We start from the raw sequence: 16890 nt of genomic DNA on the forward strand, positions 1-16890 counted from the left end.
AATTTTCTGATTCTATACATAAGTTACTGTAAGTGAAACTGCTAAGTCAAAGTATAAGTTTTCAAAAATAATTTTAATATTCATTGTCTTTCTGATATGTTAACTAACAACAGAATCAACTCTTGTTCCCTTTTGCTTCCCACAGCCTCTGACGGGTCACTCAGCAGTGACGCTGCAGAAACAAGACCGCGCATCAGGATCGTGTGCAACCTCCTTGCAATAGCTCTACTGCGGTTTACTAGGCTTTCAGACACTGCTGATCGCCCTTGTGTTGCAAAACCTTAAACTTGATAGTTTCCATTAGCTCGCACCTGAGGCACTGGGAGAAGACATATCCCAAAATGGTATGCAAATGTGGTATCACTAGGATTCAAATGACTATTCCGCTTTTGCAGCTGATAAATCCTTAATATCTCTCTCCTCCCCAAAGCAGTTAACCTGGGGCCAATTAGGTATAAATATAATGCAATTTTCTGTGATGCCATTATGTTTCAAAGTTGAGAAACTATATTTGGAGAAGAGTTCAATACAGGTGACCCCAATATTCAAATAAAGGGTTGTTTTTATTCCTCCATTAGGTTATAAAGTGATGCAATAGGAAAAAATAAATAAATGAAAAAAGTTAAATACTAAGCAGTGAACCACAATGGAGGAAATGAAATTCCGAATGTTTTTAATCATCTTAAAGATAAAATTAAAAACTACCTTTCACTTCAAAGACTTTTCTAAAATAAAGGCTATATCTGCTTGTATATATTTTGGTAGTCTACTTTGGGTTCTAAAATCTTACAGAAGCAAATATAAATGGGTTAGAGAGCAACTTAAAATTTGCTCTGAAATATGAATTACTGGTTTTTGCTTCTCAACTCTGCTTCTTCTTATTATATTTATCCACCTACTATCCCAGGTTTCATTTATGAAATTTAGTAACAAATTTTGAACTACACTTTTCTGTCTATGACATAATATTTATGATTTGCACTTGCTTCTAAAATTTAATAATTAATGTTTTATATATATAAAACATATATATATATACACATACATACACATATGCTACTTCTGTTACACACATCCATACATGTGATTTTGGCATTTTATTTGCTTCTTTATAGGAAAAGTTTAAAAAGAAAGAATAATTATAATGAAATAGTTGGTGTTATGAAATGAGATGTTTCTTTTCCTGTTAATAAAATACAATACAAATTCATGTTTAAAAGATCCAGATGGTAAAGACTAATACTAAATGAAAATTTCAAGACACTAGCATTTCTGTGCCTTATTTTTAGGTTCAGCCCAACTAGAACCATTTCAACTCTACTTTTTTTTTTTTTTTTTTTTTTAAGAGTTTTATTATAGGATGTTAATGTTCAGGACATTTCAGAGGACCTAGGACTTCTAATAAGATTTTTGGTAACTGGTTTTAAAGTATTCCTTCAGTATTTTTCTCATACTGGCCTTCTGGCAAAAGTACTTAGTGATTGTTTAAGAGATGATAATTTGATTAAACAGTTTACCCTTAATAATCTGAGGCATCAATCCATGAATAGCTTCTAAGGTAGTTTTACAGCTGTTTCATGTAGCTTTGGAAAATTTGTCTTCTGACTTTTAGTCTTGTGTTTCTACACCCAACATGAAAGTTCCTTGTCCCAGCTGGGCTTCTGAATGTTCTAACTTTTTCAGACAAATCAAAGACCTGATCTGACCGGTAGGGTGGTATTGTCTGCATTTGTAGGCAAGCTAGAGAGAGGAGCTCAGTATGTTCACCCAGTATTTATTTCCACAAAAGTTCAAGTAATTTGTTAACCAAAGAGGACTCAAAATCTGAGCCTTCTAAGGCATAATATTGTTTTCAGTGAATACCAAAGTCTTTGATTTATTAATTGGGATAGTCTTTGATTTTATTAATTAGTATAAGGTTGTTCATTTGGAGATTTGTAGCTCTTTGGGAATGCCCTAAAGGATACAAAATTCACTTCCTTTGCAGATATTGTTCTTCTAGGGTCAATTACCACTGCTAGGAATGGCTCCTGGAACTGCTGATTGAGCATCTGAGTACTACTAACATCAATCCCAGAAAGCCAGCCGACATAGCCAGGGTGGCTATGATACCAACCAATTGCACTGTCAAGGTAGCCAAACCATATATGAGGCTATGTACTCATTTGCAGCAGCCTGAGCATTTACTTGGGTTTCAGTGCCCTCTACAAACAAAGCATAACTGTCCCTAAAGGTCATAATTTCACCATCTACCTTTCCAGCATCAACCAGCCCTTCCAAGTTGCCTCCTGATCTGGCCGACACCACCATTTTCAGTAGAGCCAGTGCTAAGATTATGCAGTAAAGTAATGGTGATCCTTAGTCCACGCACCATGGGGGGAAACTTGTACTAGTCTCTCCAGGCAGCCATGACAACTGTCAACTCAGTTTTGATGATTACATTGGTTACTGCTCTAATTCTCAATAATAGGCTGCTTACTGCTTCAATCTCTTGATTTTAACATTTAACAGTATCAACTTACTAGCCACAGTTAATTTGAAGAATTTAGTTCATATTCTCTGACTAACCCTTTCCCTCTTGTGAGGTTTATAGTTATGTATTTCTTTGTTTATCTTTATCATTTTAAATAACACCCATAAAACTCATTTTTTGTTCTGTCATCTTGGGACACTGTCCCTTAATCCACACTATGTAAGGGAGGAAATAAATGCTATTACATTTTCCAAACTTTCTTCCAACATCCATCCAAACATCTATCACCACAGCAATGTATGTACACTGACAAGATTTATCATAAGACCTTTGTCTGTTTTAGACAACACTATTTTATTTTATAGTAGTCTCTATCATATTATGCTATATTCAGGCATTTAGGGTGTTAGCTAAGCACATCTGAAATCTGTAGAATCCACAAACTTAAACTCAAAGCAACAACAACAAAAAAACAAACTTCACTAACCCTAAACTCAAAATCACAAAAGAATCTAACTTAAAATTCAGAATCTCCTGGCATAGATAATACAAATTGCAAAAACAAATGAAAATATGCAAAAAGAAAGGAACACAAAGCCTAAACATTTCTATTCATTAACAAATTCACGAAAAGAATAATGTTAGTTGGAAATGAGAGGGCATAAATAAAACTGCTTAATGATGATTCTTTGTTCACCTTTTCTAAAGCAGTTAGGCAGAAGCTGGAGTACATTTCAAATAATGCACTTTAAATTATATTAAAATATCAACATATCTTGAAAAAATCAAATGAACGGGTCTTGCAGAAAGGACTTAAGAAATGTGAGCCTGGCCAGGCGTGGCTCAGAGGTTGAGCATCGACCTAGGATCCAGGCGATTGGGGTTCGATTCCCAGTCAGGGCACATGCCCGGGCTGTGGGCTCGATCCTCAGTCAGGGGTGTGCAGGAGGCAGCCGATCAATGACTCTTTCATCATGGATGTTTCTCTCTCTCTCTCCCTCTCCTTTCTTTCCTCTCTCTGAAATCAATAAAAGATATATTAAAAAAAACAAAAAAAAACACGTGAAAACATGAGAAATAAACTTCATCGACCTTTCATAAAACAGCCATCCATATGCTAGAACTTTTGCAGAATGTCTGCAAAGCAACGTGCCAATGCAACCATAAAAAATCAGCCCACCGAGTAAAAACTGTCTTGTAATTAACCTCCCCCATGAAATGGGACACACTTGAGACAACGTTGTGTAGGAAATACGAAGTCAGCACAGGCCTTCTGGCTACGAGGGGGGCCTAGAAGTCCAGTGAGGCTGGGAGAGTTATTAATTGATAGGAAAGCCAGCCCCCAGGGGTGCTAATCACCGCCCAGGGAGGAATGCCTGCTGTGGCATCCTTGGCAGTGCCGGGGTTTTATAATAACAAAAGGATGAGCCCGGCTGACTGTGGCCCAGTGGTTGAGCATAGGCCCTGGAACCAGGCTGTCAAGGTTGGTTCCTGGTCAGGGCTCATGCCCAGGTTGCAGGCTCGATGCCCAGGAGGGGGTGTGCAGGAGGCAGCCTGTCCATGATGTTTCTCTCTCATTGATGTTTCTATGTCACTATCCCTCTTCCTTCCTCTTTAAAAAATTCAATAGAAACATATACTTTTTAAAAAAAGAATGAGAGCATATGGAAAACCCTATGGGAATAAAAGGCTAAATAAACCATAATATATCCATATCATGGAAACTTATGCCCATATTAAAGTAATAGTGTAGGTCAAGGATGGGCAATTATTACCCACAGGTCAGTTCTGGCACACTTCCTGCTTTTGTAAATAAAGGTTGAATGGAACAGAGCCACACCCATTTATTTAACTGGCTGCTTATAGCTACAATTGCAAAAGTCTACAATATTTATCTTGCCCGTTACAGAAAAGTTTTCTTACTCCTGGAGGAGCAGAGTTGCCACCCAAAATATGATTATTTTTAACTGGTTATTTTTAATAAACTCAAGACTCAGGAGAAACCTTTGACCTTCTGCTTAACTGCCTAAAAGAATTTAGATAGAAGACCTGCTCCAGGAAGGGAGATAGCATCACAGATAACTGTAGTTTAATGTGAACTAGGTGTGATAGGTGGAGAGGAACCTAGGGAGCCCTTTGGTCTGTCCTCTTTGTGCCCCTTTGCTAAAGATGGCCCAGCAAACACTCATTTACCCAACATTCACTTTCCGTCTCCGTGTGAATCACCTTCCTGCCCTTTGAAGTCCCAAACCACTGACCCCCTTCCTCCTTAGCTCAAGGTGTCTATAAGCCTCAGCTGCCTGATTTGTCCTGTATTTTTTAGGGGAATGTATAGACATACATAATTAAATTTGATTACTTTCTCTTGTTCATCTGCACCATGTCCATTTGATTACGACAGGGGAATTAGGAGAAAAAAGAGAGGAAGTTTTTCTCTCCTCCCCATTCACATAAAAACATTATTGTTAGGTAATATTAAGTGAAAGAGGAAGTTACAAAATTGTATGCTGAGCTTACATTTTTGTTTACCTAAAAATTATGCATGTGTTTGTGTATGTGTGTGTGTGTATGCATTTGTGAGTGTATAGAAAAGATAAACACCATAATATTAGAAAGGATTATCTCTATTAGATATGATTATGAATGGCCTCTGTTTTGCCATTATTATCTATTTAAAAAATTTATCCCTAAAGAAAACATACTACATAACAAAAAAGAGACTTTAAAATAGAAAATGAGCGAAATCACTGAGGTAGGTGTTAATGTTGGTTGTACAATCACTAGTTCTAACAGCAGAATTTTCAGACAAGGAAAATGAACCACCCTTTGTTTCCATGGTGTGGAGCTTGCCAGCCTCAAAGACTGTGGCAGCCTCATTCTAGTGCAGGGCAGGCTGCAAATTATTTCAAGGTTCTATGAGTTTGATAGCAGTTGTCTGGAAGGGGGACAACTGCTCATTTTCAGCTGTGGTCTCACAAGCATGGAAAGACTGTTATTTTCATCTGTGCTCTTTCAGTTGAACACAGAACATCTGTCACAAGACTATTTGTCTGATGTGGCAGCAAAGGCTTCTCTCGATCTAAGAGCCCAGCAGCTGCTACAGGAAAGGAGATCAGACAGCTACAACCAATATGTTGATACTTACCTGTACCAGACCACCATGATTAATTTTTTTATAACAGTAAGCATTGCAGCAGTGGATATTATAATTGTGTTTATCATCATAATTAGCTAGTTATTAATATTAATAATAGGAAGAGAGCAAAAGGGAGGCCAGACATTACAAGTATAGTTATCTGGGCAGCTTCACCAGGAAACTGCATCTTCATGCTCTCCAGGGAACCACTGGTCCATTCCCTGCAGATCACTGGGGGAAGGGAACAAACAAAGGGGTAGACGGGTGCATGCAGAGCGAATTCACGGTGATGTAAGAAAGGTGCTTGCTTGTCAGTTTAGCCTGGGGAACAAAGATCATGGGCTAGAGGGTGAGCCAATGCAAGCTCATAAAAATTTGGGAATACATAATCCCAAAGAGTTCTAGCTCTCCTGTGCTCTGGCTCTTGTGTGTTCTCTTGCTCCATAACCCACACTCACCTGTGTGCTAGCCTGCTGTGTGCCCCTAAGCAGCTGCATAGCCCATGGCCATGTGGACCCCACATGCAGTGGACTGTAGCTGGGAACACAAGCGAGGCTAGCCAGATGCTAGACTGGACTATGCTTTAATATGGAGTGGAGACTGGGCAGAAGCCTTTATTCTAGCCCTGTGAAGGCAAGATTGGACTTCTTCCATGGCAGGATAGAGGGAAATGGAACATTGGAAACCCAGGAGTTTAATTCCATGAAAATAAAGATCACTCATGCCCCTGTGCGAGTCTCAGGAAATTCCTTTCCTTGTGACATCTCAAGAAATCCACTTCCACCAGTAACAGGTGGGGATGCAGGATAACAATTACAATATAATACTTACATATATATGTGATATGTGTATATTATACATATGTATATACATATGTATTTAAATGGTTTGTGTTTAGCATGTCATTTGAAATAAAACAATACTTATTCTTAAAGAAAGTGCGATTATATATTTGAAAGATTTAAACCTCTCTCATAATTCATGTTTTGATTTTTAGTAGACTACAAAGTTTGGTTTTCATTGTTCAGTAGAGCTTTGCAAATATGGCCACAAAATGTCCCAAATTTTTTGAAGGTACTGAGTACTTTTTGCAAAAATTGAGTTGAATTCAAATGTAACTGTAAAACAGTGCCCCAGGTTAACAAATTAGGGTGTAAGGTAGAAATCTGACTAACTTTAAAACTCTAGGCTTTTAAAAAAATAGTTATTTTTGTATTATTTTTGTATGGATTAAAACTCTCCCATTTCTGCTGGTTTCAAAAGATATGAGAGAAATATGGGACTCAGAAGGAATTAATTTTGGGCACCTAAGGTTGTGGATATTGATGTGGAAGGAAACAGAGTATCCAGGGTAAGAATATAATCTCTGGAGTCAAAATAAATGGGATTTAATTCTGTTTATTGTCTACGGGAAACTGGGAAAGTTTCAAGTCCTCCAATCACATGGGTTAATACTTGTAAATTGTTATAGCACAGTAGGTGGCATATATCAAAGAATGTGAGTGTTATGTACTAAAGAAATGGTAGCAAGTGCGATGCTTATTGAAGGGCCATAAGGGGCCACCGATGTAAAGGCACTAGGAAAAGTGAGCACTAATAAAGAAGCACTTCAGAAGAGAAGTCATGTGTGATTGTAAGCTCAACGGACAGGCCAGACATGTTGACTTAAAAAAAAATCCAGAAAGGACAAGACAGTTGTGAATTCCAGCCTTGTTAGAAAATGAGGATAGACGAAAAATTGAACTGAAAATCTTAGATGTCAGGAGAAATATAAGTAAATTTCAACTTACTTTTACCCTGACTATTCTAAATGGATATAAAGCAATCTATGTAGAGGGCATTGGACTCTGATTATTTTTTCTGTTTATTATTCCACAAATGACTAGAAAGCACAGTGCACTGTGCGTTTTAACACTCCCTCAATATTAGAGTGTCGGTCGGTTCCCATACCCTTCCCCACCCCTCACCTTGGAGACTCAAGTTACTGAAACACGCAATGCTTCTTTGCAAAGTCGTTTGACTTCAATCTTTTTAATACCCAAATGTCCCTGTCACTAGTATGAATTTTTCCAATTTATTACCCAATAGTGTTTTCTATTTTACCGATCTATATAATTCCTCAGTGTTAATTAGATGTCATTTAAATCTTTCTAATGATGTAAAACCGACCTGCTTATTCATGTTGTATTTCAACCTCTTCTGGACTGTGATCATTCCAATCAGTGAAAAATGCTTTTATTAAATCCCACTCAGTTACATCAATAAGTTATTAACACAATTATGCAAATGCAATTTTACATTGCGGACATTACTACATAATTTTAGATAAGTACACACAGCTTCCATTATCCACTTTGAATCTCAACTTTAAAATCTCAAGTTTGGAGCCAAAAGTATTTCTCAAGTTATTTGGTTTTTGTTAGATAATATATAAATATCCTCTTATTTATTTCACTATGGTTTATAATTTCTATGCTTTTGTTATTTCAGCAATGCATAATTACCTACATGTTCTTAAACACACACAAACACACACGCACACACACTTCTATTTTGTTACTTAAACCTTAAGTCCTTTCTAAAATCTTATTTAAGTAACTGAAAATCTATCATCTAATCACCCTGACCTACTCTGGAAAAAAGAAAAACATAAACCAATAGCAACTCAAATACTTCTAAAACCAAAACAGATATTTGATATGCCCCCTTTAGAATCATGCAATGTTAAGAGAGAATATTGAGTGGATGTTGACTGAGGAAATGAATAAGTGAGTGAGCATTAACAACCCTTCTTTGGTCACAGTTCTGGAAAGAAACTGGAAAACTCTTGAGACAAACAATGATGCACGCCTACAATTACAATAAATAAATTTTAGAATAAATAAAGTTATAGAAAAAATAACATCATATTTTTAGGTTGTTTTCTTTTCTTCTGTCATTAGGAAAATCTAAACCATATCACAGAGGTTAGATTGCCACACTATTTAAATCACATCTTTCTTTCAATGACAAAACAGCCTCCTGGGAACTATTGCTATGATATCCCTACCTACCTTTTCCCTTCATCCTGGCATCCATGTGCATCATTCCTAGTGCTCTTTTGTCCCACACTCTTTTTCATCTTCTTTATAAGCCTAGCACATGCTCTCTGGTGTTCAACTATGACTATCCTGATCATCTGAATGGTATTCTTGTCCCCTATCTCTCCTCCACTTTGGTTTATCCCACCTACTGTTGATGAATATTCTTCCTGAAAGACATAATGCCAGCAGACTTCTTTCTGCATAACAAAATAAAACAATAAACTGCAATGGTTCTCCAAATGCTCCCCAATAACATCCAAATTCCTTAGGAAACCATGCTCTACTCAAAAGTAACATATATTAATGCATTATTCAAGCCACTTTGAAAAAAAATCTGTTATTTTACTCCAAAAGTCTATGGTGAAATAATAATAATAATAATAATAATAAAAGAACAAAGAATTGCTGTAGGAAATGCTAGCCTCAATTTTGAACCAAAGTCCATTTTCTATCTCTAAACTGTTCATAATGGAACTTATAACATCCTCTATGGCTAAAGAGGTAATTTTTGGAGCATTGTCTACATTTCAGTTGATTGTAGAAAAGAAATGTATGCACACACACCTTTTAAACCAAGATTATTTATAATATTTAAAGCATCTAAATTTTTATTTATTTGGTTTTCTTGAGCATTCAAATACTGAAAAACAGTAACAGAGGGTCCCTCTATTATAGTGCTTCTCATACTATAGTACATTTGGTTAGTTTGTTTCCTATTTTGCTGTGCTTTAATGTTCAGCTAACAAATGTAAATTAATCATAACTTTAAAATAAATATTCAGTACATAATAATAAAAATACAATCTATGCTCAAATATTGATTAACATTATTTTTTAAACTAAAATTAATTGTATCTAATGGATGTAAACATTGTTCAGATCTTGGTTTGTAGAACCAATTTCCTAAGAATAGAATCCTAACATAATTATTGCTTTTCAATCAACTTTTCCACTTAACATTATATGCTCTATGCTTGTCAGGCTTATTAATTAAAAGCTGTTCTCGAAGATCACTTACTAGCTGTGTGACCTTAGGGGAGAAAACTTAATACCTCTGAGATTAAATTTGTTATCAGAAATATAGAAATAAAAATATTACCTTCCTATTAGGGCTCTAGAAAAGATTAAATGCAAAATACTTAGAAAATATAGTATGTACTATAAAATAATAATAATAGCAATATGCTAATATTATTATGCAAAAATAAATCTGTTTTTCTGGTATAGTATATAGCATGTATACATTTTTATTATTAGGTTGAAAACTATAAGAAATAGTAAGGGTCCACTTTAATTATGAAGCACTGACTGATAAGATGTCAAAAAGAAATTTAGAATGATATGGTAGAGTGCTGTTATTTATAAAGCACAATGTTTAAAATTCATTATTAATTGTAAAAAGTTCAAACTAAACATTTATGAACTTAAAAGCACCATGGGAAATAAATTTATTTGCATAACATATAAATAACTAGTCTAATTAAAGGTCTCCCTCCACTCATGTTTCTCATTTTTCCATAACAAATATAGATTGTTAGTGTTACAAAATTTACTAAGTTATAAAGTAAAATATAGTTGTTGGAAATTATTTGCCATAATTATGACTAACAGAGAGTTAATGTCTTCGACAATCAAATGTTATTGTGAGTGACTGGGAAGGCCCTAAAGTTCTCAGCTTTACTAAACTTTTGATAGGATTCTTCCTGACTCTAGGCTCCTAACTTCCCTTTTCTTGGAGAAAATTAATCCAAAGGGCAATGTAATTTTAAATCCTTTCTCTACCTAAAACTCCTTTCCAGAGTTACAAGTCAGAACTGCCATTTACAAGGATCTGAAAACTGTGTCCTTGAAATGTAATCATCAAAGAAGACAGTACCTCTATCTGATAGTTTCTGTGGGATGGTAAAAGCCTGGCTTTGTTGAGAGTTTTACTCCAAATTGTAAATAGAATCAACTTTGTTCGTCTTGTCCTATAAGATTTCTCTTTTTTAACAGAGGCACAATGGTTCTGGATTTTTATGGCTTGTTCTATAATTTGGGACCAACTACATGGTGAAACTTTGATTTTCAATTTGTAAAACAGAAATTTACAGAACCTCCCAAACAGGATGGTTGTCAGGATCAAAGGAGATGAGGTATGTAAAGTATTTTAAGGACTGTTCAGTAAAGGTTAGAAATTAGTCTAAGAGCTTGAATAGGCAATTACAACAATAATCCTAAATCAGCATCTGCTCCATGTCAATTGTAAATTTTTTTCAAAAATGCAGGTTGAAACAGTGAAATGTTAGTTCCCAGCAATCAAAGTGGTGTAGATCTTTTCAAATGTCTCAGCAGAGCTGGCAACTGTTTGGCAAAGCAAATAATGTCATATACCAGGGGTGGGAAATAAAAATTGTGATTATTTATATGGAGGGCAATTTAACAATAAGTATCAAAAAATCTTTCAACAATGGTAAATATTAACCAACACTGATGTTAATAAAACATTGGAAACAACCTAAGAAGCCAAATTATAAGAGATAACTTAAATAAATGATTGTATAACTATTTCTCTTTTTATATTTATATATATTTATATTTATATTATTTATATTATTTATATTTATATTTATACTTATATTTATATTTACATTTATATTTATATTTTTTCATTTAAGAATTTTTTATACCTTGAGAAATTTTCATGATAAAATGTGAGGTAAAAAAATAATTTATATATTGTAATGCATACAATATATCAAGCGAGCTAGTTAGTAATCTAAATTATATGATACAGCCCAGCCGGGCGTGGCTCAGCAGTTGAGCACTGATCTAGGATCCAGGCGATCGGGGTTCGGTTCCCGGTCAGGGCCCATGCCCGGGTTGCGGGCTCAATCAATGACTCTCTCTCGTCATTGATGTTTCTATCTCTCTCTCCCTCTCCTTTCCTCTCTCTGAAATCAATAAAGATATATTTTTAATAAATAAATAAATAAATAAATTATATGATACAAAAACATCAGCTGTGACTACCATCTTTGCAGTTTTCTGCCTTTTATAACTAATCACAAAATATGTGAAAATAAGCAAAGTAATCAGCTTTGGTATTTATCCTTCAGTTAAAAAGCAAGATTTTCTTTAGGCCATTGTTTTTCTAATTAGAATTAAATTATGTATTTTTATAATGTTTGATGTCTTCTTTTTAGACATTCCTTACTATCTTATTTTAGAGTTTTATTACTTGGTTCTTATGAATTCTGATTTATTTATGTAGGTCTATAGTAAATTGTGTTCTCTCTCAATTAATATATTTCCCACTATATATATTTTTTAATTTTTACTGAATTTATTGGGGTGACATTGGTTAGTAAAATGATATAGTTTTAGGTGTACAATTCTACAGCACATCATCTGTACATTGCATTGTGTGTTCGCCACCCCAAGGCAAGTCTCTGTCCATCTCCATTTATCCCCCTTAACCCTATTCTACCTCTTCCCACCCCACTTTCCTTCTGGTAATCACCATACTGTCGTCTGTGTCTACGAGTGTATTGTTTGTTGTTGCTGCTGCTGTTGTTGTTTTGCTTAATCCCTTCGCCTATTTCACCAAGTCCCCCAACTCCCTTTCCCTTTAACAGCAGTCATTCTGTTTTCTGTGCCTATAGTTCTGTTCCTAGTTTGTTTATTTTGTTCATTAAATTCCACATATATGTGAAATCATATGGTACTTGTCTTTCTCTGCCTGGCTAATTTCACTTAGCTTAATAGTCTCCATTAAGCTAAGTGAAATAAGGTCCATCTATGCTGTCACAAAAGGTAAGATGTCCTTCTTTTTTATGGCAGAGTAGTACTCCATCGTATAAATGCAGCACTGCTTTTTTTTTATCCGTTCATCTTCTGATGGGACCTTGGGCTTCGAGAGCACCTATACTAAAATTAGACTAATAAAGAGAAGATTAGCATGGCCCCTGCCTGAGAATGACATACAAATTCCCACTACATTTCACGTTTGTGAAACTATCCCTAAATGGACAGTTAGTTATCAAGCATACTCTGAAAATTAGATCATGCTATTTAATGATCCCTCAGAATCACTAAAAACAGCAGCCAGTTCAGCCCCACTGCTGAGGTGGGGGCTCATGAGAGTCTGAAAGGCAAACTTTTTTATTTGACTTTTAAATACTTTTGACTGATTGGCTTATTTCTGTTCTCTACATGGATAAAGCTTAAAACCATTGACTATATATTGCCTATTGAAAACAGCCTCTCATCTAAGAACTATCACAATGACATGGCTTCATTCTATGCTGGTGATGATGTTAATAAAGGCAAATATGAAGGGTTTTATTTGCTCAGAAGATATAATGCTTGTGTATTATTGTTTTACTCTCCAAATCAGCATTTTTTGTTTCATTTCTAGCATTCAATTTTATTTAAAGCATGCTTATATGGTAAGTCAGTCAGCTTACATGGCATATCGTTAAACTGTTGCATGTGACTCCTGTGAAGACACACAGGAAGTTCAAAATAAACATTTATGGACTTATAAGCACCATGGGAAAATAAACTCAGACACAAACCTCCAAAGAACGGCTGCAGATCACATTACTTTTGGCTGAAAATTAAAATGACACCTGGAAAATATAACCATCATTTTCAAGGGACAGAGCCCAAATCTAATCATCTCCTTACTTAATATCATTTAGGCTTGAAATAGGATAGTTTAGCTAATTTGGGTAAAGGAGCAGCCAGTGTCAATTCATTTATGCAGCATGTTTACTCTTTTCTTTGATACGCCAGTGATAATTGTAATTTTAGAATGAATAATTTCTTAAGAATAACACTTCTTTCACAAACAGTCTCTCCTGTTTACAAACTCACCTTGACTCAAGGGTTCTTGAATGCTTTCAAACTGTCCTTATGTCTCCTTCTACTGTGTCTTGTAGGAACAAGGCCAAAGGTGACTGGGGATTATGGAAGATGAAACATGCCTGATTTTGTAGTGAGACGTCCTCAAATATGAGTCTAAACAGAATATGTGCCACATTTTGAGCACAATTCACAAAAAGCACAATTTATTGACTTCAAAACTAAGGACACCTACATTCTTTAAAGTAACTGAAATGCACAGATTTTGTTTATACTAAAACCAAGGTATGTTGTTTCTGGAAGATGAAACCCCCAAAGGTGAAAATTCATGTATGCTTTTAAATCAGGGGTTCAAAATACAGGCTGATCCACTTTGCTGACTTTTATGAGAAACATCATCAAGCATTCCCTCTATCCCTTCTAGCATTGTCCACTTAGAAGGCACATTTCTTTGTCATTTACTTTTAAGGAAATGTGAAAAGTAAGAGGTAATAATACAATCCATGACCTGTTGGATCTTTCAGGTGAAAGTGTCCCAGTACTTTAGGGTCACCGTTCACCCTCCATCACTCCTAGCGATGCCATTGTAATAACTTGGTTATTATTAACAGAAAAGGAGTAGAGGGAAGACTAGGTAATATAGGCATGTCATTTATACAGTTTTGCCAAAACGCTGCATTTAACATTCTCCGAGTCTGTTCCTTGCTGACTGGTGAGGGAAGGGACTGGACAAAGGCAGTTTGGAAGCATGGCCAGTAAGGTCTGAGTGACATGGGAAGGTACTTGGCTGTCAGTCACACCTGGGAGCCAGTCAGTGGCCAGAACAGGTATGATCACTGCAAGCTCTGGAAACCTGAATATTTAAACTTCTAGACAAAGAAACAGAGAAGTGTGCTCTGTTGGTTTTTATTCTCTGGTGCACCAGGTTCCCGGCTCTCCTGTGGCAGAAGGGTGCACTCCCCCGCACCCAGGTGGCTCATGGCCATGTGGGACTCCACACAATGGGTCAATGGACTGAATCTGGACTGAATGCTGAACTACACCCGGCTCCAGCATGGACACTGGCCTTGTTTTTGGCTCTCCTGGAACCCCAGCTGCATCTTTTTCAGGACTGGCTTAAGAGGGATGGGGCTTTGAGACCCAAGGGATGTAACTCCATGCAAACAAAGCCTTCCACCACATTTCATTCTTCCATGGGGGTTCTGAAAATTCTTATTCCAGTGGTACCCCAAGAACCTAGCTCTCATGAGCAACAAAGAAGTTTGATTCTCCGATAATACTACTTGGCTATTTTCTGAGCTCTCCCAGGCACTGTGCACCCTAGGGCCTCTGCCCTCCCTTTTCTTTATTAATGCTGGACCAGCTGGGTCTATTCACACTCAAGGCAAAAATGAGAGATCCAATGCACACCACACACAGGCTTAAGGCTCTCTAACAAGGAACAAAACTATAAAAATGATAATAAAAAAGTAATTGCAGTTTCCTAAATTTTAGCTGATAAAAGAGAGCTGTAGGGTAGTTTCACCAACACTAATTTCCCAGCTAGTAGACACTAGCCATGGAAAGAGGGTAACACCTTTCGTGCTAATCTCTTCAAACGACAGATGTGAAATTACTGTTATGCTGTTAGACACCGCATACTGTCTAGTGTTATTCATTTATTTAAAATCAATTTCTGTCTAAAAAGAATTTGAGGTGGCCAACTAGAAGAGCATAATACAATTAAGTTGATATAAGAGAAATGGAGGTCAGAAGCAAAAAAAAAAACGACCAAATAAAACATGCCAAGAGCAAATGCTAATATAGTTGTTCTTATTAGAAATCAAGAATCCTACCTTCATTGTCATTTTACCCATGAGTCATTTAACATTTTTAATTTCAATATTTAAAATTATTTTGCATACAAAGAAAATGTACTACCAAAGCAGCGTGTATTAAAACAATACATGTAAGTCTATCTGTAATTAAAGTTGTGCTGGCAGTTAAATTACTCCAACAACATAAACATACAGCATTTAATTAAATCAGTGGGTTATAATGCTTATATTAATTCAGCTTTTTTGATATTTTCTTTCATTACCTGAAAGGTGCCTAAGAGAGGTATTGTAAAAGCTGTGCTGAGCTTTTTACATACACACATTACTAAAAATAAAAATACATACTTCTTTTCATATTATGGCAAAATATCACCTTGTCTTATTTCTGGTTGGTTTTATAAAAATAAAAACAAAACAAAAAAAAAACCCAAAAAAACAAAAAACTATATGGAAGGTAACCACTTATCCAAGTAACCTCTTATAAACTGATTACTAAAAGCACCATCTGGTGGTTACTAGAAACTGACGCATTTCAATGTGTCTGTCTTTATAGATCCTTTGATAAAACAATGGAAGAACATTTCTCTCTGTCATGCCTGTGGAGAGTCCCCCTCAGCATATTGAAGTTACCAGCCTAGAGAAAGAGAAGGTAGATTTTATTGATAAAATGTTTTAGTCTATGTGTGTGTGCCTGCAAAGGAAATCAATTTTTCAGCTTGTCTTTTATTGGAAAACTTGGGTATATAAATGAAAGTATTTTCTCTTCTAAATCAGTCTTACATAACCAAAAGGCAATCATAGTTCAGTAAGTGCAGAGGCCTCCCTCACAAGAGACATTATAAAATCTAAATGAGGTGTTCAACTAGCCATCCTGCAGCCTGATTCTAGCACACAGTAGGTTCTAAATAAGTGTTGGCTGAATGAAGAAAGAAAAAATAAATTCAGAGCTATGAGTTGATTTGAGATAAGACCACACTGATGGGAAAAACCCTGATATTTTAGAGTCATTAGGTAGATATTTTTAACCATGCCAAAATTTGATGTGTGAATTTAACATGAGCAAGGAAGGAGTGATGCTTTTTATTTTTAAAGAATGATCATCAGACAAAGTATAAATTTAGAATTTTTTGAGATTTCAAAATTGCGGCAAGGCATTAATCCTAGGAAATTTAATGGACTTCTAGTATGAGCATGTGACCTAATGGATTATAAACACAGGACAAAGAAATCTTCTGTAGCTAAATAGCTCTGTTGTAAATTCAATAGAAATAATTTTCTACATTCTCTTGAAAGTGTTGAATTAGATTATTTCAAATGAAAATGTAAGGAATGAAATTCTGACCTGTAGGAGGGAATTTTTTTTTAAATTAATTTATCCCCATTACAAATGAAGTTGTTTTAAGGGTAACAAAGGTAATATCAAGTCACACAGAATTGGTAGAGTTGGCATTTTAATTTGTGCCCTTTGTTTACAAAAGCATCGTTTTTCAATGTATGAAGAAGGCTCTCATTTACACCAGTGCATTTTTCTGG

General features: G+C 35.6%; 1 non-coding gene and 1 pseudogene across 1 annotated transcript; one reads left to right on the plus strand and one right to left on the minus strand.

The window, feature by feature from the left end:
* Positions 1-1485: 1485 nt before the first annotated feature.
* LOC107529189 (COP9 signalosome complex subunit 5 pseudogene) lies at positions 1486-5635 on the minus strand (annotated as a pseudogene).
* A 6946-nt stretch (positions 5636-12581) lies between these two features.
* LOC148091666 (U6 spliceosomal RNA) lies at positions 12582-12684 on the plus strand. Its single transcript, XR_015715593.1, has one exon. It is a non-coding gene; the product is annotated as a U6 spliceosomal RNA (small nuclear RNA).
* Positions 12685-16890: the final 4206 nt, after the last annotated feature.

The sequence above is a fragment of the Miniopterus natalensis genome, chromosome 13, assembly GCF_054644295.1.
Source record: "Miniopterus natalensis isolate mMinNat1 chromosome 13, mMinNat1.hap1, whole genome shotgun sequence".
Taxonomy (NCBI): Eukaryota; Metazoa; Chordata; class Mammalia; order Chiroptera; family Miniopteridae; genus Miniopterus; species Miniopterus natalensis.